Source organism: Ovis canadensis, chromosome 6 (assembly GCF_042477335.2).
Source record: "Ovis canadensis isolate MfBH-ARS-UI-01 breed Bighorn chromosome 6, ARS-UI_OviCan_v2, whole genome shotgun sequence".
Taxonomy (NCBI): Eukaryota; Metazoa; Chordata; class Mammalia; order Artiodactyla; family Bovidae; genus Ovis; species Ovis canadensis.
In genome coordinates this window covers 59,245,238-59,270,309 of record NC_091250.1, presented here as the reverse complement: position 1 = coordinate 59,270,309, position 25,072 = coordinate 59,245,238, and the positions used below count along the sequence as shown (strand labels likewise).

At 37.2% G+C, this 25,072-nt stretch overlaps 2 long non-coding RNA genes across 2 annotated transcripts in view; one reads left to right on the top strand and one right to left on the bottom strand.

The window, feature by feature from the left end:
- Positions 1-25,072, top strand: part of LOC138442445 (uncharacterized) — a 176,420-nt gene that overhangs the window by 58,414 nt on the left and 92,934 nt on the right. The window contains exon 2 of the long non-coding RNA XR_011257683.1: positions 10,231-10,329. This is a non-coding gene — a long non-coding RNA (uncharacterized lncRNA). The remainder of the gene's footprint in view (positions 1-10,230; positions 10,330-25,072) is intronic.
- On the bottom strand, positions 1,492-20,713 carry LOC138442446 (uncharacterized). Its single transcript, XR_011257684.1, has 3 exons — positions 19,636-20,713; positions 8,303-8,370; positions 1,492-2,144 (listed from the first exon to the last, which is right to left on the bottom strand). It is a non-coding gene; the product is annotated as an uncharacterized lncRNA (long non-coding RNA).

The following is a 25,072-nucleotide window of genomic DNA, read 5'->3' as shown; positions in this document are numbered from 1 at the left end:
TGTTATTTTTTCAGTAAGAGAAAGGTAAAGAAATCTGTACAATTTCTTAAACTTTGCAATTCCCTTGTGTTTGTTATTCTTGCTTTTCTCTATTTCTCTGTGGTGATTAATAGTCGTTTTTTCAAATGTCATGTGTACCGGTCTTTGGGGAGTGGAAGGAAGGAGGAAGCTGGGGAGACTGTTACTATCTGCAAGGAAGCTCAAGGGGAGAGAATCCTCGAGGGATAAAGTTGGTGTTCACAGCTTCAGAGACTTGGGAATAGGTGGAGTCCCTGAGGCCCGCTCCAAGGAGAGACAGAATGGCAGCAAGCCTGGGCTACGGAGCGTCCAGAAATTCATGTGTGCAAAGGCTGTCATGATTATTTGACCAAGCCTTGCGCAGTGTTTCCTGGTATAGAATTAAAAACAAATGAGTGCTCTTCTAGCACTTTGCTTTCAATTCTGTATTCTCTATGTCAGTTAAATATGTCACACTAGAAATCTTTCTGAAGCCCTGCCCTGCTTTTCTCATCCTTCATTTATAATCCCTCACCTAATCCTGTCATTTTTGCCTGTTCAAGTCTTTCAAATCACTCCCTCTCATTTCCATCTTCACTGCCTTGCCTGTGCTCAGACCTGAATCACATAACTGCCCCCAACTGGTCTCAACATGAGAATCCTTCATCCTATTTTTTCCTTTTTTCTTAAACGCAAGCTTGATTATGTCCTTCAATGCTTAGCTCTCTAGTATGCGTGGACTTACCACCCGAAGACAGCATCCCAAACCTTAGCATATGAGGCCTCTGCCCTCTGTTGAACTTTGAGACTCATAAGTTTTCTTCCTCCCCTAATACATCTTACACTCCAGCCATATGGATTGGCTAACTGAAGCCAAACTATTCCAAATGAGTGACTTTTATACTTTAGCATATAATGTTCACTTTGCCTGGAATGTACATTCTTTTCTCTCCAAAAGATAGATTCCTTTTCGACTTTCAAGACCTAGATAAAATATCACGTCTACTCAGTGAAGCCTTTTTCCACTCCCTCAGGCACTATGTGTAAATTTTTTGTGTGGATGAATTTTGTCACTAGACTGTGACTTTCTTGAGAGAAGGGATTTCCTGTTAACCCACATACTATCACAAGTGCCTAACTCAACACCTATTGTAAAACTGATAAATAACAAAGTGAATAAATGAATGTGAGTGGCGAGGATGGCTTTTGTCTTGTGATGTGATGTTAAGAAAAAAAACGGAACTACAAGTCTAGATAGATGTGTACGTGGCCTCCCTGGAACATGTCACTGATTTTACCTGACAATCTGTCTTTTTATTGCCTAGAGGTATAAAGAAATTAAACCAGGAGAGTCCAGTATAGCTATTCAGTCTCTAGACAGCAGAAACTCTCAACTTTCTAAAGGATATGCACTTCTGTTCTTGGATGAAGGAAAAACACCAGCTTTGAACAAAGTAGGTTTGTAGGACAGTACAAACAGCTGCACCTGAAGAAAAGTGTTCACTTTTTCTTTATTTTGGCAAAAGTACCTACTTTCTGGTGCCCTGTATATGGCCACCTTACGTTCATCCAGAAGTAAGGAATTCAGTCAAGCAGTATATTCCAAAGAGATAAGTAATTCTTCTTGCATGTTAGTGTAAGAACAGAGATTTACTAATTATATTGAATTAGCCATTATCTTCAGAGAAGGCAGTGGCAACCCACTCCAGTCCTCTTGCCTGGAAAACTCCATAGATGGAGGAGCCTGGTAGGCTGCAGTCCACGGGGTTGCTAGGGGTTGGACACGACTGAGCGACTTCACTTTCACTTTTCACTTTCATGCACTGGAGAAGGAAATGGCAACCCACTCCAGTGTTCTTGCCTGGAGAATCCCAGGGACAGGGGAGCCTGGTGGGCTGCAGTCTATGGGGTCACACAGAGTCGGACACAACTGAAGTGACTTAGCAGCAGCAGCAGCAGTAGCCAATATCTTAATCTTTTCAGGTTTCTGTAACAAAATGCCTTAGACTGGGTAGCTTGATCAATGGAAAATTGCTTCTTGTGGTTCACTGCTGAGAAACCCAAGATCAAGGTATCTTCAGATTCAGTGTCTGGTGCAGGCCTGCTTCTTTGGCTTATGGATAGCTGTCCTCTCTGAGTGTATGCTCCTGGTGAGACGGGGAGAGAGAGTGTGCTCTTATAAGGGTACAAATTGCATCACGAGGGCACCACCCTTATGACTCTATCTAGACTTAATTACCTCCCATATGCAAACATCATCACATTGGGTGTTACCACTTCAGCACATGAACGCAAACTTTCAGTCCATAAAACTAACCAGGAATGATCACAAGGCAACAGCAATAATAAAGACAATAAAAATACGGCCTGGAAAATCCCATGGACGGAGGAGCCTGGTGGGCTGCAGTCCATGGGGTCGCTGAGGGTTGGACACGTCTGAGCGACTTCACTTTCACTTTCACTTTCATGCATTGGAGAAGGAAATGGCAACCCACTCCAGTGTTCTTGCCTGGAGAATCCCAGGGACGGGGGAGCCTAGTGGGCTGCTATCTCTGGGGTCACACAGAGTCGGACATGACTGAAGCGACTTAGCAGCAGCAGCAGTAGAGTTTATTGAATGAATGCTTGCTATGTGACAGTCACAATTTCAGGTTTTTGCATATGTTGACTCATTAAACCTCCTATTGACCCTATGAGGAAGGTGATATTATTACATTCATTTTAAATATGAAGAAATTAAAACACGGAAGGCTTCAGTAACTAGCCTAAGGTCACTAATTATTAGCAGAAGTGGAAATCAATCTCAGTAATTCTGGCACCAAAGCTCATATTTTTAACCACAATGCTGAGTTTAGAAGAAGAAACACTCCTGGAGGTTTTCTAATTTAATGCTTTTTAACGTTTTTGTAGTTGGAAAGATATATCATATATATTAATATATATATATTTAAATGTATGTATTTAAATCCTAGTGTATAAAACAAATAAAAACTGAACCAAATTTCTATTCCTGGCAATGTTGTGGGCAAGGTACACCAAATGGATTCCTTTCACACAAAAAATGGAAAATTAAAAGCAAAACTTAAATGTATATTTTAGTACTCAGTAAAATAGAAGTTGTCCAGGAGCAGAAAAAGGTGGACAGAAATATTGGATTGGCCGAAAAGATTGCTCAGGTTTTTCTATACCAATTTATGCAAAAAAAAAAAAAAAAAAAGAACTTTTGGCCAACACAATACAAAGAAATAAAATGGAAGATTTCATAAAAAGAATTTGTAGATTTCCAAGAAGCTATAACTTTTCTTTTAACAATCTTGTGGAGGAGAAGAGGAAGGGTATTCTTAATAAGATACTTCCTCAGGAAAAAAAAGGAATTGGGAAAATATACATTATGCGAAGGGAAAAAGCAAAGAGCCTTGTAAATTCTGGCCTTGAGTCTTAGATGAGATAAAAATTTAAACGTTTGCTCTAAAAGTTCTTAACTACATATTAGCCTTCACACAAGTTGAGAATTAAGGCCTACAGTATCTAAAAGTCCTGAGTCAAGAAATTATGTAAAATATGCTTGGGCTAGTGTTCTCTCAAGGGTCTAGCAGAAGCAAATGCAAATCCTATCTCAAGGAATGCATTCTCAGCATAGATGTTATAAAATTTCTTAGGTAAAACTCCAAAGGAATATAAAAAAGAAAAAAAAAAGAAATTCATGAAGAAATAAAGCATGTGGTTTCTGGTCAAACACATAAATATCTTAGAAGTTATCACTCCTGTTCTCACAAGTAAAAAGTTGAACAAACTCAAAATCAACACCTCTCTTTAGATCCATCAGATAACACATGGATCCACCAAATGTCATAGGTTAAACTGGTGTCCTAAAAACTGGAAAAAGAAGTACCAAAAATCATATTACCTTTTGCTTGCCTAGAGCATAAGCCCAAGCAGAAGCCTGATTCTGGAGCCAGTACTCAAAAGAGCACCTAAAATGTGACTGATGGATTGCTAGAGGTAACATATGGACTGCTGCTGCTGCGGCTAAGTCGCTTCAGTCATGTCTGACTCTGTGCAACCCCATAGACGGCAGCCAACCAGGCTCCCCCGTCCCTGGGATTCTCCAGGCAAGAACACTGGAATGGATTGCCATTTCCTTCTCCAATGCATGAAAGTGAAAAGTGAAAGTGAACTTGCTCAGTCGTGTCCAACTTTTAGCAGTCCCATGGATTTCAGCCTACCAGGCTCCTCCATCCATGGGATTTTCCAGGCAAGAGTACTGCAGTGGGGTGCCATTGCCTTCTGCCATATATGGACTAGTTTTAGAGTTAAAAGCACCTACGGGCTGGGCTTGGGAGGAGGGCACTGCTGCTGCTGCTGCTAAGTCACTTTAGTCATGTCCGACTCTGTGCGACCCCATAGACGGCAGCCCACCAGGCTCCCCCATCCCTGGGATTCTCCATGCAAGAACACTGGAGTGGGTTGCCATTTCCTTCTCCAATGCATGGAAGTAAAAAGTGAAAGTGAAGTCGCTCAGTCATGTCCAACTCTTAGCAACCCCATGGATTGCAGCCTACCAGGCTCCTCCATCCATGGGATTTTCCAGGCAAGAGTACTGGAGTGGGGTGCCATTGCCTTCTCCGGGAAGAGGGCAGAGTTTTGTGCATTTTGCTTCCTGGAGTTACTACCACTTTTACCTCAGGATGAAGACTGGAGAAGACACCACTCATACTTCTGGTGGAAGAGAAAGTAAGCATTCTGAAATACATCAGAGCATTCTAAACAAAGGAGTTAACTCACTCCTCAAAAGACACATTTTAACCATAACTTTGCTTAACCAACTTAAATTTCACCAGAACCTAAGTGACCTGGAGAAAGTAGAATACTTAAATCCAACCTCTCTCTAGCTTTCTTGTCTTACCTAATGGAAAGGCAAAAAAATGTAAAAAACTCTTTGAAAATCACAGCTAAGGGGCATAGGGTCATGAAAAGACAGAGATTTAATTTTTGGTTTATAGAATGCATCTGTTCTTTCCATACTTTACTATAACATCATCAAGTTTCTGTATAATAGCAGTGGGTTTCAACTAAACTAACTTCCAGATGTTCAAGCTGGATTTAGAAAAGGCAGAGGAACCAAAGATCAAATTGACAACATCCATTGGATCATAGAAAAAGGAGGAGAATTCCAGAAAAACATCTATTTCTGTTCATTGAATAAGTTAAAGCCTTTGACTGTGTATCACAACAAACTGTGGAAAATTCTTAAAGAGATGGGACTACCAGACCACCTGACCTGCCTTCTGAGAAAACTGTATGCAGGCCAAGAAGCAACAATTAGAACCAGACATGGAACAACAGACTGGTTCAAAATTGGGAACAGAGTACGACAAGACTGTATACTGTCACCCTGCTTATTTAACTTATATGCAAGATTCATCATGCAAAATGCCAAACTAGATGAAGCATAAGCTGGAATCAAGATCTCTAGGAGAAATATCAATAACCTCAGATATGCAGATGACACCACCCTTATGGCAGAAGGTGAAGAGGAACGAAAGAGCCTCTTGATGAAAGTGAAAGAGGAGAGTGGAAAAGCTGGCTTAAAACTCAAGAGTCAGAAAACTAAGATCATGGCATCCAGTCTCATCACTTCACGGCAAATAGATGGGGAAACCATGGAAACAGATATAGATTTTATTTTCTTGGGCTCCAAAATCACAGCAGATGGTGACTGCAGCCATGAAATTAAAAGATGCTTGCTCCTTGGAAGAAAAGCTATGATAAACCTAGACAGTGTATTAAAAAGCAGAAACATTACTTTGCCAATAAATGTCCATCTAGTCAAAGCTATATTTTTTCCAGTAGTCATGTATGGATATAAGAGTTGGACTATAAAGAAAGCTGAGTACAGAGGAATTGATGCTTTTGAAGTGTGGTGTTGGAGAAGACTCTTGAGAGTCCCTTGGACTGCAAGGAGATCCAGCCAGTCCATTGCAAAGGAGATCAGTTCTGGGTGTTCATTGGAAGGACTGATGCTAAAGCTGAAACTCCAGTACATTGGCCACCTCATGCGAAGAGTTGACTCATTGCAAAAAACCCTGAAGCTGGGAGGGATTGAGGGCAGGAGGAGAAGGGGATGACAGAGGATGAGATGGCTGGATGGCATCACTGACTCGATGGATGTGAGTTTGAGTGAACTCCAGGAGTTGGTGATGGACAGGGAGGCCTGGCATGCTACAATTCATGGGGTCACAAAGAGTCAGACATGACTGAGCAACTGAACTGAATTGAACCTTTTTTAGAAGTAGCTTGACATTATTTGGTAAATTTGAAGATAAGTATATTCTAAGATTCTAAAACTTTTTTTTATAATAAATACTTGGCCACCAAGAGAGGTGTATATAAATTTTTGTGGCAGTATTTGGACACAACCCAAATGTTTATCAACAGGGGAATGAATATTTACCTTTTGGACTCTAGTGATACAATGATATTGATGGATAGAAACCAGTCTTTTAAGAATATATATTATGAAACTATTTATACAAAATGTTAAATGTATAAAGCTAACAATATACATACTTTAAAAGATAGAAATGCAGGTTTAAAAACTCTAAAAGCAAACAAGATAATGGTATACAATAATTCAAGATAGATTATGATTACCTCTGCTGCTATTCTAATGGGATGGAAAGGGTTTGGGATATGAAACAAATTTTAATTGGTTTGCTGATGTTCTGTTTCAGGAGTGTTTGATACATTATTCTGTATATCTAAAGGAATAATTTAAAACTACTTGTCCGTTTATCAGTGCCATCTATTGACAGTTAAACATATTAAGGACCAGAGAGGTAAGTGACTGACACTGCTATATAGGTTATTACTAGCAGAGATGAGTCCAGAACAGTCCATACCATTTTCTACCTAGCCAAGGATATAATGTGGGGTATGGTGAAAACATGATTTGCTACCTTGAATCCATCATGATCTGTGCATAAGGTAGGATAAAATAGGAGGGGGCTGTGAAAGCAGTAAGTTTGACCAAACTTAACCATGGAAAGATTTGGTAACTTTCCCCTGGACCACAAAACAGAGCATCCCACTAGAGCATCTTTACTAGACAAAATTGCAGGCAGCAGAAAACACTGCAGCAAACTCTGTTAGGGTCTTGATCCAAACATGAGAATATTATTGGATTTCACTATAATGCCTCTAAGTAACATGGGGAAATGCTTATAATGAGCCACTTGGGAAATTTGGAATATTGCCTTTTTTGATAATGCTCAATGGCTAAGAATTTTAAAACAGGTTTTTGTCAGTCTATTAGACTCAATAGTAAAAATATGTTTCTAGTTTTCCTGCTATATATTCAGACTAGGAGAAATATGATGCCAGTAAGGGCTAGCCAGCCTTCACTACTAGGGATTACTTATATAGCACAATATTTATAAAGGAACTTAACACATGACATTAGGATTTAGAAAAACATTCAAAGGAAATGAATCAGATATTCTAAAATATTTGATAACTTTAAGACTAATTGACATGGAGTATTTTCACACGTTTTGAGGGGTATGGAGGAAGGTTTTATGGAGTTTTTTTATGTAAAGGTAGAGAAGAATGCTATTAAATCTTGCCTGTTATAAAGACAAAGGGAAGAGATGAGTACCTTTATATAATGGTGCTCAAATGTCATTCTACGACTGTTTATATCATGTGTGCATGCATGCTAAGTTACTTCAGTCATGTCTGACTCTTTGCAACCCTATGGACTGTCATCAGCCAGGCTCCTCTGTCGATGGGATTCTCCAGGCAAGAATACTGGAGTGGGTTGCCATGCCCTTTTCCAGGGGATCTTTATGGTCCCAGGATCAAACCTGTGTCTCTTATGTCTCCTGCTTTGACAGACAGGTTCTTTACCACTAGGACCACCTGGTTATATCAGAATATCTTATTTAAAAAAAATGCTCATTCACATAAATTCCAAGAAATTCATACAAAATTCATATAAAAATTCACATTAACCTTCAGGCTGTAGATGGTACTTAGAAATTTACATTAATTAAAAAAAAAAGCTTCCTGGATGAATGGAAAATTAATCCCAAGAATTACCCTTCTGAGTAACTTTTGGATCATGAAAGTATTCAATCACCAAGGATCGAGTGAGGTGGTGGTACCTTAATATCCTGGTATAAAAATGGCAGTGATCTACTTACAAGAGGAGTAAAAGAGGATAAACTCTTTTACCATTAGGAAAATTGCATCTTGAGAGAGCGAGACCAAACAATTTTTGTGAAGAACACTATTCTTAATCTACCTTCTCTCTCGAGTGTTCTGTTGACTCTAAGATGGATCCAAAGTCCCCAGGGTGGTCAGTATCCAAGTCTGGAAGAAAGCAAAGAACAGAATTAGTGAAACCAACTGGTATTTTTCAGTGCTTCTAATGATAGATCATATTTCTGAAGACTTGAAAGATTCATAACGCATACCATGGCGCATTCCAGATGAGCAGGCTTTGTGTGCTCAGAAGTAAGCGAGAAGATGTGCTGCACTGAATTTTATTGATTTTTCTCTTTGCTTGTATAGTTTTATGATGTTCCATTTTCTCTTTCCTGTTGGTTTGGAAACTGTGGCCTTGGTTATTTATTTTCTTCCTTCATCTTACATTTAAAATGTATATGTAACACTGCATCAATTTTCACGGCCATGAGTGAAAGGACAGGGTGAATTCTATGGACAAGAAAAGATGGTCTAGTGGTAGAAGAGTTAATTATTTCCCTTCTAAGAAACTTCTTCTCCAGTTCTCTTCCAGTTTCATTTTCTCATGTTTTTGGAATGCATTTATAATTTTATTTTTAATCTCATCACTTTTTGAATTTTAGCACTGAATTCTCACTTTCAGAGATTATACATTGATAGCTCTGAATTATTTCCATTTGTATTCTGTGCCAGGCTTTTCGGTTGTTGAATCAAGAAGTTCTACAACTTCTTGACATAACTCATCTAACAATAAGACTAAGCAGATGAATTATAATAGAAACAGGGTTTTGCTTGTGGAAGTTTGATAATTGATGATGATAAACTTTGCTAACAAATTTATTCTTTCTCTGGTCTTTGCACAGTTCACATGGTGGTTTTAATTAGGATATTATGCCTTTTGTATTACAAAGGAACACTCAATAATCTCAAAGTTTTGGATATGCCAGCCAATTATCTATTGAAGTCATGTTTGGGCTCATGGCTCATGGCACAAAGTTCAACATCTAATTTGGCTAGTTCTTTTTAATATCTGTTGAATTAATATCCTAGATTAGAGAATGAAAGTATATGGGTCATTGCTGGCTCCAAGGCTAGAATCAAAGTGAGCATTACTCATCTTGTTAAAAAATGATTTGAACGCATGAAGAAGAGGTCAAAAGAAGCTCTTCTTGTTCACTGCTAGGACTCATTATGATATTGGTATTCCCAGGTTTCAGACATTCCCGTAACATTGTCACAAACTGTTTCTTACCTATAGTATAACAGGTTTATAATATGATAGTATTATAATACCTATAATATTCTATTAGTTTGAGCGAGATAATATTGACATTTTCATGTCTCACAATGAATTTTATATAATTCAATCTATTAATATTCTATCCATTCACTTTTTACCTAACATACTATCTTTAAAATTGAAACAACAACAACACTGCCACCAAAGGAAAACTTGTATTACTTGTGATAAATAAAATGTAACATAACAGACAAATGCAATAAAGACAAAACAGGAAAGGTCAATGCCATTAATTTCTAGCTAGATACTTCAGCCTGTCAAATGCTCAGAGCTGGAAGTCTGCACTTTGTTAAGAGGAGGGACTGGCAGTTAGATTCAGATGATGAAAATTAAACCAAGATTTTATAATCAGTATTGGAAAAAAATTCAAAAAGGAGCAACTCTTCTGTGATTTAATATTATTTAATTCCATACTTTGGAAACACCTGACTTACATTTTGGAAAATGCCATATTAGATCATTTGTTTTGCCCAGTTTTCCCTTTCATTTTCGGAGGGAACTTCTAAGCATGCAATAAATGACACTGTTATTCATGTGCCAACATCTAGTGCTAAATTAATTTCATAAATTATGTCAAATGAAGTAGATTATATCTTGCAAGAGTCTACAACTCTCTAATGTCATTCATCATAGTGTATAGTTTAATTGAATACAATTTTTATTTATATTCTGTTTCTCTCTTCCAGCCTCTGCGAATTCTGGATCTTCTTTCCTCCCTGAGTTAGTCCTAAGATGTGAATAATTAGGCAGAAGTAGACAACTGAGTTAACAGAAGACGTGGAAAGGTAATATTTACAAAGGATAATCTAATCTAATCCATTATCATTTCTATAGTACTCAGCTTCAAACCATAAAACTGGTATGCAACACTTTGAGATAAACACACTCATTGCTCACTTAACTCTTCATTTAATTTACTGACTTCAGGAGATGGGATATTTTGATTCCTGGAGATATGTATTGGTGTATTTGTGAGGAAAGGAAGCCACAGGATTAAATGATAGCATCTTTCTAGTCATTAATGTTACTGTATAAAGAGCATATGCATATATATACAAGTATATACATGTATACATGTATACATGTAGTATATATACATATACTGCCTATGGGTTTCCCTGGTGGCTCATTGGTTAAGAATCTGCCTGCAATGCAGGAGATTTGGGTTTGACACTTGGATCAGAAAGAACCCCTGGAGGAGGGAATGGCAACCAACTCTAGTATTCTTGCCTGGAGAATCCCATGGACAGAGGAGCCTGGCAGGCTATAGTCCATAGGGTTGCAAAGTTACACAAACACACAAACATAGGTATGTATAGATATTGTTTGCAAATAGTAAAAATATTTTATGAATTTGAAGGCAAAATGAGACTCCACACAAAAGTTTTAGGCATTCTCTTTCCAAAAATCAGGGAATATTGTTCTGAGCCAACTGTCCTATTGACAAGCAATAAAACTGTGTGAATTATCTATGTAAAAAATCACTTTGAAATTACTAGCAAGCTTGTTGCAGGAAGGCGGACCCTGTCCGGGGCCCAAAACTGGGCTCTTGTCTAACACTCGGAAATGAATTGTCTGAGGACACACATGTGCTGACAAAGCAAGAGATTTTATTGGGAAAGGGCACCCGGATGGAGAGCAGTAGGATAAGGGAACTCAGGAGAACTGCTCTGCTGCATGGTTATATGGTGATGGGATTAGTTTCCGGGTGGTCTTTGGCCAATCATTCTAATTCAGAGTCTTTCCTGGTGGCGCACACATTGCTCAGCCAAGATGGATGCTAGCGAGAGGGATTCTGGGAAGTGGACGGACAAGCAGTGGCTCCTTTTGACCTTTCCGGAACTCTTCTGGTTGGTGGTGGCTTATTAGTTCCGTTTTCCTTATCAGATCTCCTGCCATAAAACAACTCATGCAAATGGTTATTATGGTGCCTGGCCAGCGTGGGTGGTTTCAATCAGTGTGCTTCCCCTACCAAGCTTATCAAAGCAGTGAGAATTTTCAGGATCAAAAATTTTAAAATAAGCAAAGCTCAGAAGGGTGAATAAAGATTTGGGAGCATTTTCCTCCTTGATTTATCACCAATTCTGAAAGCCATATGATAGTCAAAGGCCAAGAAGACTGACTAAATCCTAGAAATAATGTGAAACAGAAGTAGAATAATCATCAAAACTAAAGCCAGATTTCTAATCACTTCAATTACTAATTGAGTTAAGGTGATTTACACCTAATATAGAGGCTGTGCTTAGATGTTTAGTTGTGTCCAATTCTTTGGGACCCCATGGACTGTAGTCCAGGCTCCTCTGTCCATGGGATTTCCCAGGCAAGAATGCTGGAGTGGGGTAACATTTCCTCCTTCAGGGGATCTTCACAACCCAGGGATCATACCCGTGTCTCTTGGGTTCTTTACCACTAGCACCTCCTGGGAAACCCAATATACTGCTAGGAAGAAGAAAATGTAAATCCTATTAGGAAAAATATAATTTAATCCAAAAATCATTTTTACTATAATTTTTATGCAATAGTGATAACTAAATATAATATGAGTGAGTAATGAGTGATAGTGTCTCAGTCATGTCCAACTCTTTGCAACCCCATGGACTGTAGCCTGCCAGGCTTCTCTATCCATGGATTTTTCCAGACAAGAATACTGAATGGGTTGCCATTTCCTTCTCCAAAAACATATATTAGATTGAAAAACAATTATTCACTGAAAACTGAAAAGAATAAAATGAGAAATGGAAGTAGATCCTTGTGAGATGCACAAATAGAAATTACTAGCAGAGACTTAAATATATCTATAGTTTCTAAGTTCAAGTAAATATATAACAAGATAGAGGTCTACTTTAGAAAAATAAAAATATAATTGAAAATAAAATAAAAATTATAGGACTGAAAATATAATAATTAAAATATGAACTTAGTAGATGTTTTGAGAAACGACAGCTGATGAAAAAATTAATAAACTGGAAGACCTGTTGAAAAAAAATATACAAACTGAACTGGGAAGAGATAAATGGATGAAAGATAGAGAAAATATGGAGAGGAAAGTGAAAAACCTTACATACATGTAATTGGAATATCAAAAGGAAATGAGAAAGAGATTAAAGTAGAAGTATGTTTGATGACAAAGAGCCAAGAATCTTACAAAAGATATTACATATAATTGGTAGAAGAATTACAAACCTCAAAGAGCACAAACTTGAAAAAACAAAAACCACACATACACACATTCACACGCACAAGCAAAACACTCAGGCATATTACAGTAAAATTGTTGAAAACCAAAAAAAAAAAAAAAAAATCTTAAAAGGAGCCCAAGGAAAGAGAAAATAGCTTCATATCTAAAATTCAATATTCAGGGTTTGATATTTTGAAAAAAAAAATAAGATATTTTCAGACAAACAAGCCAAAGAATTGGCTGCCTCCATCATCCAGGAAAAGAAATACTGAAAGTCAATCAAAAAGAAAATTATCCCAGAATAAACAAAAACAAATAAAATGAGTATAAGTATTTCTAGATACAAATGGACTTTGACTATTTAAGGCAATAAAGTAAATATTGTTGGATTTTATACATAGAATGACAGTTTCTGCCTATAGATCAAGAAGGGGATAAACAGAGTTAAAGTATTTTAAAGCATTTACATTATTCTGGAAGTGATAAAAGTACTGATTTATAATAGACTGTATTAACATAAGGATTTGTGCTATAATTTCAATAAAGTAACACTAAATAATAAAAAATTATAAAGATATATGTATACATGTATATTTTTATATCTGTAGATATAAATATAGTGTCTATATATAAATGTTTAAATACATATATACTGTAAAATTATTATATATATAATAAAATTTATGCATTTAAAAATATAATCTTTCATTCATAAATATTATCATTCTTTTATGTATACTTCATACATTTATATATATAAATACTAAAATGGCAGATTAAAACCAAATATATCTATATTACATAAAATATAAATATACCAATACTACTGTGAAATGTAAGAATTTTCAGATTGAACAATAAAAAAAAATATAATCATATAATGATTTAAAGAGACATGCCTAGATTCAACAGTTCTGAGTAGTTGAAAGTAAAAGAAGGAAAACACAGGCACATTGATATGTAAAGTATACAATCACAACAGTGCTTATCTTTATAAAGACTAATTTTGGTGTGTCAATTATCACAATAAAGGGAGAAATAATGATGCAATTTGAAATAAAAGGCAAAGAAATGTGAATTAACTACAAAAATTAAACATATCTTTTTTGAAAAAATATTTGAAGTCAATATCAAAAATAAGCTTACATTTTCTAATTTTCCTTTATTAATTAATTATTTGTAATATACATTATAAAAATACATAGCCATCCTTAAAAATTAAATACCCCCGCAGCAAAGGTCTATAGTGAGAAAAGACTAATGCTTTGGCTGGCCTCAAGGTACCAGAGAATGCTGAAATGGCAGAAAGATGGACTTCTATTTGTTTTAGAGAATAGAGCAAGTCACACTGCTTAAAACTGTTTGCCTGTAGTTTGCATCCTCGCTAAAGAATTGAAGTTAAAAAATTAGCGGGACTGTGAGTCTTAGCTACAAGCACCATATTTGGAGCAGAAGCAAACAGTCCAACAGCCAAGATCTTGGTCAAGCTCCTCGCTGTCTCCGTAACTGGGCAGCACCAGGGGACAGAGTTTCAAAGACTTGGACACTTGTTTGACTGGAGCTAAGGAATATGAGTAAATGAACCTATGGGCCTGGCATAAAGGGAAGGCTAAATAGAGAAGAGTAGTTATAAAGGTGTCATATTCGATAAGGTTGGAAATTCAAAAGTTTTTAAAGGATTTTGTTTGAAACTAGAAAAAAAATCAGAAATTAAAATCACTTCAAAAAAATGAAAATAAAAAGCACTCTTAAAATACCTTAATATAAGTAATGTGAGATCCTCAAGGAAATAAAACAAAAATGTGTCTAAAGAAAAAATAACAGAGACCAAGTGAACTATGAATAGGTATACATAAAATTATAGAAATGGAAATATGTTCATTGAAAATTTAAAATCTCAATATTCTATATCAATTCTAGTGTGATACTGTTCAAGAGAAATTTAAAGAAATAAAATGTGATTGAAATGAATTATTGAAGAATTTGTCCAAAGTCTAAATCAGAAATACAAAGAAATAAAAAAGTGAATATGTAATTTAAAGTACAGTAAACATAATAATGAAATTGACTTGTAATAAAAATGTTATTACCATAATCTCTTAAGTTCAAATATGATCATAGGCTCTTTTTACCTAAAAAATTAAGTAAAAAAAGTCCTATTTTTAAATGAAATATTTCAGAGACTAGGGAAGAAGGAAAACATTTTATGAATTGGTGTAACTCATAATATCAAAATCAGGCAAAAACAGTTAATGGAAATATGTACAGAGACCAGTCATACTTATAGCTTCAATAATCTGCTTACACAGGTAATAAATCACATCCAGAAGTGTATGCTGCTGCTGCTGCTAAGTCGCTTCAGTCGTGTCCGACTCTGTGCAACCCCATAGACGGCAGCCCGCCAGGCTTCCCCGTCCCTGGGATTCTCCAGGCAAGAACACTGGAGTGGGTTGCCATTTCCTTCTCCAATGCATGAAAGTGAAAAGTGAAAGTGAAGTCACTCAGTCGTGTCCGACTCTTTGCGACCCCATGAACTGTGGCCTACCAGGCTCCTCTGTCCATGGGACTTTCCAAGCAAGAGTAGTGGAGTGGGGTGCCATTGCCTTCTCCGCCAGAAGTGTATACAACCCATTAAACACAGTTACATAGAAGTAAACTTCCTTTACCTCATGAAGAGTATTCCTAAAAAAACATAACAATATCATACTTACTGGCTATTTAAGTTAGGAATATGACAAAAAAATTCTTTGATCATTATTATTTAATATTGTACTAAGCTCCTAGGCAATGCAATTAAGGAAAAAAAAATAGTATAATTGTTGGAATGAAATGATATATATAATACAAGATATGATATGATTGCAAAGATACGATTGCAAATATATAAAATCTAAAATTTCAAAATATCAATTGTTTTTAATAATTTTAATTTTTTCCTTGTTTTTATTTTAGGTAATTATATGATCAGCAAATTGTAATAGTTTCAGTTTTTTATAGATTTTCACATTTTGTAATTTCTATATTTCTAATTTATTTTTGTTCTTTAATAGAGTTGGCTAAAATCTTGAGAATAATGCTATGTAATAGCAGCATAAGATGATACTCATGTCTTCTGACATCAATGTAAGTGCTTCTAGCATTTTTTAACAGCGATGCTGTTCTTCAGGTTGAAGGTGATAAGTTTGTATTATGTTAAAGAAACCTCATTAACAAATCCAACAGACTTTCTTTAGTCTTCCTTACTAGTCTCAACATTTCCCACAATGTTGTATGTGTTTTGTCACCTCCTTTTTATATTTATTGGGAATTCAAGACCCAGTGAATCATAGCCCACTTCCTCACCCTGACTTTAAAAATGAAAAACCAGAAAGAAATGCCAGTTGATATCAAGATAGTACTTTAATTATTGATAAAGACTAAGTGTGAGAGCTGAACAGTTCTGTTCACTGAGCTCCAGATATCAAAGACTCGGTCATGAAACCACAGTCCATCATGGATAAGGACAGGCCACCCAAGTACCCAGATAAGATGCATGCCTGGAATACTAAAGAGGAGCTTGTGCAGGAACACTTGCTAGAAGAGAAACAGACAAGCTAAGCCTAAACATTTCTGTTTTAACTTCCTAAAATATATACAAATCTAGGGAGGCATTTCTCCTCCCAGGAAGTATAAGCAGTGCTAAAACTAGAACACAGATATAGGTAAAACCTTCTGTATTCCTTTCCTCTTGCAAATATAATATGCCAAAGCACCACAGACTTGGTAGGTTGAACAACATTAATTTATCTTACATATCTGCAGGTAACAGGTCTAAAATGAATGTCATGGGACTAAAATCAAGGTGTCAGCAGGGCTATATTCCTTCTGGAAGCTCTCTTTTTTCTTCTTTTTCCTCTTCTAAGTAGCTAATTACATCCCTTAACTCGTAGCCCCCAGCCAACAACTGCCTCACCCCAGCCTCTGCTTCTCCTTCACATCTTATTTTCTGACTCTGACACTGACTTTTCTACACCCCTCTTTGAGTCAAGGGCTCTTGTGGTCATGTCAGGCTCACCTGAATAATTCCGAGCGGTCTTTCCCTCTCAGATCCTAAACTGAATCACATCTGAAAAGTCCTTTTTTGCCATGTAACGTAACACACTTAGGTTCTGAAGATTAGTTTACAGATACCTTTGGGAGAAAAGGGACATTAGTCTGCTCACCACACCTCCTTGGTGAGTAGGACAGGATAGGCCCTTCTCTAAAATTCCCCATCTTTTTGTTTTCTCTACCCACTGAGTTTAACTCTTTAGCCTTCTGTCAGTTAAAGATGTGACTGACTGGTGGCTGCATAGGAGCAATCTGGCCTCTATCAGCATTACTCTGCTCTTGCACCCGTGAAGTTGCTATTTCAATGGCAACTGGAACTCTTTTGTGTTTTGTCCTTGGGCCAACTGCGTGCAGTTGAGACTGTCCACATAAATGTGTGAAACTGGTCAGAAGTATATGTTATATAAGCAAATTTTGAGACTTCCCAGGTAGCTTAGTGGTAAAGAATCTGCCTGCCCATACAGGAGATGCAAGAGACACAGGTTCGATCCCTGGGTTGGAAAGAACCCCTGGAGTAGGAAATGACAACCCACTATAGTATTCTTGCCTGAAAAATTCCATGGACAGAGGATCCAGATGGGCTATAGTCCATAGGGTTGCAAAGAGTCAGACATGGTTGAGCTACTGAGCACACACACACATATACACATAATTAACTTTAGGATCAGTCTTTTTATTTTTTTTAGGATCAGTCTTTAACCAGAGCTGAAAATTCACTTCTTGTTCTGTTTCTCTATTTTGGCCAGTCACATCATTCAATGCAGCATATCATAAATTCATCAATCAATTAAATAACACCAGTAAGATATTCCAAGAGTAAAATGTGTAATAGAATTATAGAATGACCAGAATTATCTCAATTTGAGTGTAAACCCCACTTCGTTACAATAAAATTTTTGAAAAGAAATAAAGCTACAAATAAAGCAGCACTTTGTAAGTTAAAAGTGAAAGAAAAAATCTAATTCTTTTTCTTTGTGCGTTTAAAGTTCAAAGAATTTTGTTTTCCACAGTTTCATATTCTGCATGGTTTTCAGTCAGAGATATTTTCAACCTGGTGGCATGGAGGTTTCAGAAGCAGCTATAACCTGGACTGTCTTTCAAAAAGATCTGTGTAGTTTCTTCAGAGTCTCAGAAGATGTGTTAACTTATTTCCAAGGCTCTGATGTTTCTAACCTTTAAAGATTACAGAGAATTAATGGGACACATGAGTTTTCACAGCACTGGCCTCACAACCATCACATTGGGGAATGAGGCAACCCTCTTCCTCAAGGGTAGTTATCCCAGGCAAAATCACATTCCAAGAACCTAGATCTGTATTGTCAGAGACTAGCAGAGACTTGGTAGGATTGGAGTAAGAGAGAGAGATAAAGAAAATTGGATGTCAGCATGTTGGCATCTCTGAATGCTGGTTAGTTCTTTTTCTAGAATGCACAGTCCTTAAACTCTGGAGAAAACTGAGCAAAAACTTACTGTTAACACTGCCAGTTTATCTATGATGGGGTAGACATATATGTGTACATAGTCTGTTTTCTCCCATTGAGTGTCATTTTCCTGTCTTGTTTTTCTTTCAAAATTCAGCAACTTGCAAATGTTGATGGCCTCAATCTCTAGGAGTTATCAAAGATGTCTTTCTTTTTCATCTAACCTATACAAAATCTCTTTTTATTTCATATTTTAATTGTCCTGCACGGATCTTTCTAGTGATATTCTGATCACACTCTCTATAAGCTGGCATTTTCCATCCTGTTTTCATCAGTTAGGAGAGGTTTCCCCTTCTCAAGTAATTAACTAGTTCAGAACCAGTATAAGAGGCTTTGGAGGGATGAGATCCTGGAGACTACAGACAAGCACAGATCCCTCTTTGATCCTTTCTCTTTGCTGACTACAGCAAGCATTGTCCAAGGGTTTCTCCTTTATCATTTCCACTTTTTGCTACCAATGTAACTCGACTGCATTAACCACTAACTTTTGCAGACATATCTTTTTTGCTGATTTATCCACTTTGCTCAGATCACCCATTTGTGCTCCAATCAAGTAATTTCAATTAGAATGAGCATATACCTTCTGGTTTCTTACCATCACCTTAAATTCAGCATGTTGAGAATGAAATTAATCATTGTTCTGTCTCCTACCAACAAGCTAGTGCTCAAAATAGTGCTCAGATTTTTTCCTCAGCTTCGAATGTTGACTCTATATTTTGTCACCCAATACTGAAATTTAAGCATTGTTTCTGATGTTCTCGACCTAAGTAAAGCCTACTCATCCTTTTAGGTCTGCTTCAGCTTATATAGAAGGGCTTCCCTTGTGGCTCAGCTGGTAAAGAATCCACCTGCAATGCAGGAGACCTGGGTTCAATCCATTGGTTTGGAAGATCCCCTGGAGAAGGGAAAGGCTACCCACTCCAGTATTCTGGTCTAGAGAATTCCATGGACTGTATAATCCATGGGGTCGCAAAGAGTCAGACACGACAGAGTGACTTCCACTTCACTCAGCTTTACATATTAGTATCTTCCATGAAGCCTTTCCCACAGTTAGTGTGTATATGTACGTATACATACACATTAAGTTGTTAAACATATAAAGTTACATTATTTATCTGTGTCTATTTATCTATCTATATCTACCTTTAAAGGAGATTGAGAGAAAGCAGACGAGAGAGGGTAATGTTGAGTGAACTCTCTCAGCTTGTTTTTCCCTTCCATCTCATAATTTATCCATGTTCTCATCAACTATTATATCTTTTTCTCCTTTATAGGTAAGTTGTCCTTCATTCTTTGCCAAAGCTAATAGTCACACCTATGTTCATTTATCTGTATCCTCTTACCTTCTTTAGGTCTTTTGTCCATTGGGGACCTCTTCTATTTGACAAATTGCATTTTTAAAATTAAATCTGAGATGAGGTTTTAGTCTCACACTTGTTTCTCCAGGGTAATGATATCACCATTGATCAAATTCCTCAAACCACAAGCCAAGAAGTTATCCTTGATGACTGTCAGTTTTCCCACTCATCCAAATGTGTGCCTCTACAGTCTCAATAATTCTCCAGTATATTTCTCTTTATTGTCACAACACTAGTTCATCTCTTCTTACTCATATGGATTATTTCAAGTTAGCCAGCTGGTAGTCTTGACCTCAGACACTCCTCTGGACTTCAGTTAATTCTTCACACTACTGACAGATTTGTTATTCCAAAATAAAACTATGATCATGTTGCATCACTTCCTGGCTTAAAATATTTCAGTGGCTTCCTAGCCCACTGGTTAAAGTCCAAATTCCTTTGGGTGACATGCAAAGACCTTGAAGATCTAATGCTAACCTCATCTCCTGCCACTTCCTTCCATACACCAACCAGATGAACTATTTTTCAATATATCATATTTCCCCTCCTCCACTTTTATGCATATTGCTCTTTCTGCAAGGAAATATCGCTTTTATCTGAATCGCCTTTTCTCCCTTCTCAGCCAAGTACTTCCAAATAAAAAAACAATTTTACTCTATTTGGCATCCTAAGAAACATTAGGCATTTCCTTCTCTAGGTTCCTATTTTTTAAAGAGCTTGTACTTATTACATTGAAACATAATTATTGCATTATTTTGATAATTGCTCCTCATTCCTTTGGCTTTAGTTTTTTGTGCTTCTCACATTTAGAATAAAATTCAAGTGGTTTTTAATGGTCTATAAGGCTGTGATCTCGCCTTGGGCTACCTTCCTGACCTCATTTTCTTCCATCTTCTCCCCAGCTGACTCTGCTCCAGCAACACTGACCTTCTTCCTATTTTCATGCACATTCCCACATTCATTATTTCATACTTGCTGTTTCTTATGCCTCTTGTTCTCTTCCCCAGATATTTGTATGACTGGTGCCTTTCTTACATGTAGGTTTCTGCTCAAGCTTCACTTCCTTCTGAAAGTTGTTTTTCCTGAGTGTCAAGTTTAGGATGACATGGGCTTCATATTGCCTGGGCATCTTGAATTACATTCACATAATAGTACATTCCCAGCCTGGCTTCTAAATTATAACACTTTGACTGCTTGTAAGGATACATGTGCAACTTGTTGATCATGTTGTAAGCATTCTGGCACTGGCTAAGCATTGCTGATATTGGAGTTTTCTTTTGAAAATAATACGGAAGCCAAGTTTTCATTTGAAGGTCATGGTTAACGATGAATTAACTTAAACTCAAAAAAGCCTTTTGGAATATTTGATTACTGTTAATAAGGATAGCATGTAATGTAGTGGAATGTTTATCTGGGCTTACTGTGTAAACAAACAAATCTCAAGGCAATGCAGAACTTATGCATATTATTTTAGAATAAATTTCACACTGTGAGCAGTAGCTTTATATATTGAATAATTTATAATACTATACAGATAACTAAGTTGAGTTCTTCAGTGGATGGGGTTTAGTACTGTAGTGTTTTTATAACTTTTACCCCCAAATGATGTTTATCATCCAAAGTAGTTTATAATTTAAATGATCCAATATCAACCTTAGCCCCCAGAACACCAGAGGATCCTTACTCTCAGGATAAATGTTGATTTGTACTGACCAGCATGCTAAGTGTATACCAAGGGATTATTCTAACATCTGTTTGGGACAAACAGATGTTGTCATTACAAACTTTCATCAGTGTGCTCCTTCACAGTGAAAGAATAACTCCAAGGCACTGACTCATAAAAGCAATCAGTAAATAGACAGAAACAAAGTAGAAGGCTCCACAAAGTTTTGAATAGGAGGTCTCAAGACCAGAGAAGAAAAGAAGGAGATAGTATGGGGAGGCAGAAGTCACGGCAGTGGCATGGGGAAAAAAAGCACTGTGAAGTCCCAAGCTACATAGAAAGCCTTTTGTATAGTTTGTCTTATGTGGGATTTTATAACCGTATAAAATCCAATATGCTTCTTTCATTGCAAGCAGGAGGATGCTGTATAAAAAAAGCTGGAGAAACAGCATGTAAGTCATAAAAGACATGCAGTTTGAATTTACATGTGCATCCATCACGGGGTCGTGTGCACCAAGACTCAGACCAAGATGTTTAATGACAAGAGAAGGTAGTACTTCCTTCTCTAGAACAAAAGAATTTCAGTTGTAGCCAAGCAGCTGATACACATAGGCATTACCAAGGAGAGGGACTATTCAGGACATTAAAGGATAATTGATACTGTGCTTCAACAAATGAACAAAGCAGGCTGACTACAACTCACTACATCTGCACGTAGTGAAGTTCTTTTTCTGTAGGTGGCATTTAGACTTTCCCCCCATCTTGGCTCCTTGGCCATGCCTTGAGAGCAACAGGTGGCCAAAGTTTTATGCCAAGTTCATTCTTGACCACAGAGCTGTTCCCAATGAGTTCTGTGTTTGGGGACCTGGGAAGAAGAAAAATACATAGCTATCAACTGGTCACTGGAATAATATTTAGCATCAGTGCATGAATAGCAGGGCCTTCTCTTGGGAACTGGCTTTGACCCCACACCACTTCTCTCCAACTCATAACAGATTGTGATATTTGTGCTCTACTTTCATTGATCAAGGCTGCCAGCCAGGTTCATCTTACTTAGATTTTATCCATGTGACAAACAGAGGGGCAGATGGACTTGGCATCATGTGATTTCTCTGGGTTCGTGACCCTGCTTCTGTATGGTGCCTTCTGGCAGCTCAATTTTTTATGCTGTTGCATTTATATCCAGGTCCTAATCTGGCAGCTGAATTAAAGAAAAACCTCCTTGAAGCTGCGTTAACCAAATACTTAAGTATTTGTCAAACCAACCTCACAGTCCAGTGCTCTGACCAGAGACCAGTAGAGCATAAATCAAGCCGTTTACTCACACAGACCTGCCTTTTCAGAAAGACTGCTATCAACACATTTCCAAAAGATAGACAAAAATTACCCAGATGAAGATTGCAGATTGGTGATTTTTAGGGAAATCTAAAAGCCACAGAAAATCCAAACAGGTTTGTATGTCTTTAGAATGCACACTTACACCAGCATAAACGAGGGCTTCTCTCCCATTAGGGAACTGGAGTCTGTTATATTATCCCCATTGAGTCTCCTAATGTCCCTGGCTCAGCACCATAGGCAACAGATGCAAAGGGTCACCAATGAAGGGCAAAATATTTTGTGAAAATAAAGAGCCATGCTATCTGCATTGCCAGTTTTTCCCACTCTGCACTTTGAGTGCTATCATCTAGTTTTCATACAGTGATTTTCTTTTTATTTGCTGAGTTTATTTTGTTGAATATGGTGGAAAGATCAAAAAAAGAGAGGAAAAGCAAAGCAAAGTCTCTTTGTTTTTTCTCCACGTATGAACCAAGCACTATTGGGAGCCTACTTCAAATGCGCTTTGTCATCCTCAAGCACCGTGTTTGTTTTAACTCTCCCCGAACCTAAATGATTTGCTTAGCTAATCAGTCTTCAATAATATGTAACAAGCAGGAAAAAAAAAGATCACTAAAAAATAGAAATGGTTGCAGCTGTTTTCTGCATTAGAGGGGAACAGCAGAATTCAGCTCTGGTGTAGACACTCTTTTGTTTAGAAAAACTTACTGGTGGGATTTTTAGATTATGCAAAATTAGGCCCCCAAGACTAGTACAGGGTGGGAGTAGAGACAGAAAGCAAAATTACTCTGCATTATCAAGTGTCAAGAATTTTGCTTTTGTACACCACTGCTTTTGGAAATTGAGGGGTAGTGCAATATTCTAGAACTAGGAGAAGATGGAAATAGAGACACACATTTTGTGTGTGTATAAATATATATGTATGTGTTTATATATATATATATATATACACACACGCTCACACATAGTTACACACAGACATCAGGAAATCATAGCCATCTGGATTCTGAGCAGAAAGAAGATCTGGAAGAAATTTCTTGGGGCAGAATTGGCTGAAACACTTAAATAGGTATGTGTAATATCAATTTTAGGATGTTTCCCATTGTACGTTAATACCCCCACCCAACCAAATACCTCTGTATTGTTTCTCTAATCTTCAGTTAGAATATGCTATATTCTATCCCATCTTGAATTATTGGCTCCTCTGGGAATGAAGAGGTTGGAGCTGTATCTACCAAGTAATTGCTAGAGCTCAGGAGATAAAGACATTAATATGAATTTCAAAAGCAAAAATTTGCAAGGAGATTCAGAATCAAGAAGATGGGGAATGCATGGCACATGAGCAGAGGAGAACATCTCACTTTGGGAGGTAGGGAAGGAGGCAGGCTTCTCATGGCTGAGACAGATCACAGTGTTGTATTTGGATGTGAAAGAAAAGTGTAGCCACAACAGGTTGCTATCCTGTCATAAATAGAACCCACAGGTTTTTGAGGCCCCACACATGAACCCCTACATTAGCGTCAGACTGCTGTCTCTCTTCCACTCTCTGCAAACATTACCTATAAGCATTCTGTTACCTGACTTATTGTTGAGCCATTTTCTACCATCTGAAAAGCCTGGGCTCCCATCCTCTGCTTATTCCCACTCTACCCATTCTTCAAGGCCAAATTAAAATTTGACCTTTTCCGTAAAGTTGATCTTGACTTTTAGAGCCTAGCTTTAGTTCTCCCGTTTTTGAAGTTCTATAGCACTCATATCAGGAAAGTCATAATAAGGGAATGTGATACTAATCTTCTATTTTCTGTTTCTTCTATCTCAGCTTTGTTTTTACCAAACAGTAATGGAAATTCTTATTGTAAAGGAAAAGCGCAATTTATTTTTCCTATGTTTCTCAGTTCCACCTAGTTTATTCCTCTGCATGTGTGCTAAGTCGCTTCAGCTGTGTGCAACTCTTTGCGATCCCCTGGACTGTAGCCCACCAAGCTTCTCTGTCCATGGGATTATCCAGGCAAGAATACTGGAGTGCGTGTTGCCATGCCTTCCTCCATGGGGATCTTCCCTGCCCAGGGATCAATCCACGTACCCTACATCTCCTGCATCGCAAGCAGATTCTTCACCCACTGAGCCACCTGTGAAATCTGCATTGCTTCATTAAGAGAAGACAAAATAAAACAAAACTGAATAAGTTCCTTTAGTCAAACAGTGATTCAACTTGGAAGAACTTATGGAAACTTTTAATAATTATTTAAATACTGAGAGTACGATTAACTTACTGAGTAATATTTGAAATTTCAGATCAACTTGAGTACTGCAGGTTAAGGCTTTAAAGTACTACCATTGATACAGATAAAGTGTATATTTGAAACAATTCTGTTTGCTACTTGAGTCAAGGGTAAAAGAAGGCCTACAGATTTTCAGTTCATA